This window comes from Myotis lucifugus, unplaced genomic scaffold, assembly GCF_000147115.1.
Source record: "Myotis lucifugus unplaced genomic scaffold, Myoluc2.0 scaffold_42, whole genome shotgun sequence".
In the NCBI taxonomy this organism is placed as follows: Eukaryota; Metazoa; Chordata; class Mammalia; order Chiroptera; family Vespertilionidae; genus Myotis; species Myotis lucifugus.
In genome coordinates this window covers 7903532-7906086 of record NW_005871090.1, presented here as the reverse complement: position 1 = coordinate 7906086, position 2555 = coordinate 7903532, and positions in this window count along the sequence as shown.

Here is a 2555-nt window from a genome sequence, read left to right as displayed (position 1 = left end):
AAGCATCGATCAGACTGTCAAACCTCAGAGGGAAGGTAGGGGAGGTGGGGGTAGGGGGAAGAGATCAACCAAAGGTCTGTATGCATGCATATAAGCCTAACCAATGGAACCAGACCAGCAGGGAGGTGAAGGGCGTGAGGGGGGGTGGGGGGGGGGAGTTGGGGATGGTAATGGGGGGATGAGGACAAATATGTAATACCTTAATCAATAAAGAAATTAAAATGTAAATAAATAAATTAGAGCCCCAGCACCTCGCCGGGGTGAGTTGGAGGGTTCCATGCCTGCACCTCTTCATTGTATCACCTCCCCCCCCTCCCCCCCCGCACCACCACCCGCGACGATGCTGACCCAGGTGCTTTACTCAATAGCAGCTTCACCAAACTCAGCCCTCAATGTCCCTTTGGCGAGGCAGGTGCCACCAGGAGATGGAGTTTTGCTAGTTAAATGTAGACACAGTCATCTGCTTTCACCTTGACGCTGTGGGGTGGCTGGTCAGGGTCTGATTTTTCTTAAAATCATAATCTTCTGGCTAAAGAGCCTGCTGACTGGGCAGCGACACCTCCTTGCCCCCTGATATGAAAAGAGCTGGTTACCTCCTTGCCCAGGTAATCCTTAAGAGATCACTTTGACACCCTGAGCCTCAGTTCCCGCCATTTATACAACAGGATTCCTGAGCCCACATCACTAGAAACATAAATGATGGAATGAAGGAGTGCTTCGAGAATAGCTGAAGGTTCTGTCCAAGGTGCAGAAAGACGTTTGGCTTTCTAATGAAGAGGTATTGTCATTAAATGATTCTTTCTTGCCAGAATTCATAGAAAACAAACTTTTCCTAAGGAAACAACTTTGGATGATATTAATTTGGCCTCGATCTTAACCTCACCAAGGGCTTCTTTGACATTCATTTCTGTAGGGCTTTACTATTCCAGCCTAAGCTATGCAAGTGTAAATGCCATGAGTGATACTGCTTTGAAGAAATGTAATACAATAAAACGAAATAATAAAAAAGTTGAAAATATCCTTTCAAGTGTCATTTTGTTCACAACATATTTCTCAGCTGGAGGAATGTACTGTTGAATTGGAAAACAGGAGTCTTGCCCTAATTGACCTTGAAGTTAGAAGCAATTTAATTCAGGGTGTATTTGCATATTTCTGTAAAGAAAAAAAACTATTAGACTACTTTTAATTGTAGTCTACTACAATTAGACTACTTTTATATTGTCTTCTCCAGATATTGTTTCCCAATAAACCATCAACATGTCCTTAGACTGTAGCCCAGAGAGTTAAATGGTCTTTCATCCTGTCATCACTAATTTTTCAACGTCTTCTTAAAATATTTTGTTACTATACTTTTGAAAGATCCTTTAAATGCTAACAGTGTCAAATTAAACGATGGATTATCTGTTTAAATATTTATAAGCCTGAGCAGGATGTATTGTATGATTATTGTCACATAAATTGCTAGGTTGTGAGAGAATGACTGCATGCCATCAAACACTGAAACCACCTTTTTTTTTTCATTATCATGATTTCCATTTAGTCTAAGTATATTTCTAAGTGTGTGCAGTGTGTTTTAACAAAAGCAGTTTTCTGGGACAACTTGAAGAGTTTCTAGTAATGAATACAAGTCCAGACTTGCTAATTGACTTTTTATTTTTTTCCAACAAACTTTGACTGAATGTGCCAGGAGCAGTGGATTCAAGGTTCCCCCATCCCCATGCCATCCCTCACGCAGCTTAATTTCTGCAAGAAAGACAGACTGGCATATCAAATAATCACAATTTAAAAAGCAGTTTACAAGTAGGAATGGTTATGGACTGCATGTTTGTGTGTCCGCCCCCCCCCCCTAATTCTTATGTTGAAATCATAACCTCCGATGGCATGGTATCAGGAGGAAAAGCCTTTAGTAGGAAATTAGGTTTAGATGAGGTTATGAGGGTAGAGTCCATGATGGGATTACTGTCCTTGTAAAAAGAGAAAGACACTAGAGCTCGAGCTATCTCTCTACCGTGTAAGGACACTGCAAGAAGGTGGTCATCAGCAAACCAAGAAGAGGGCCCTCACTAGAACCTAACCATGCCAGCACCTGATCTCTGACTTCCCAGCCTCAAAGCTGTGAGAAATAAATTTCTGTTGTTTAATCTACTCAGTTTATGGTATTTTTTGTTATAGCAGCCACAGCTGAGACAACAATGAACTGTTCCCCCAAAGTGTGTGGGTGTAGGTCTACTGCTCTAGAGTCAGTATCACCCAACACAGAAGATTCAAGACAAAGTGCTCTGTCAGAATCTTCCAGCAACTCTCCTACAGGAACCAGGTGCTGTCTGCTCTTAAATTCCTCTCTCTCTTCTCTCTCTCTCTCTCTCTCTCTCTCTCTCTCTCTCTCTCTCAGTGGTAACCCATCTCTAATGCTGATTAAATGGAAAAAATCCTGCTTAACCATCGGAGACTCTGGGTGAGAGGTGCTACTGAAATAATCACAGATATATGTACAGGTGGAACTTCTACTACAAGGTCTAAGACTTAAATTTGAAGCCAACACACCCACAGGGAGG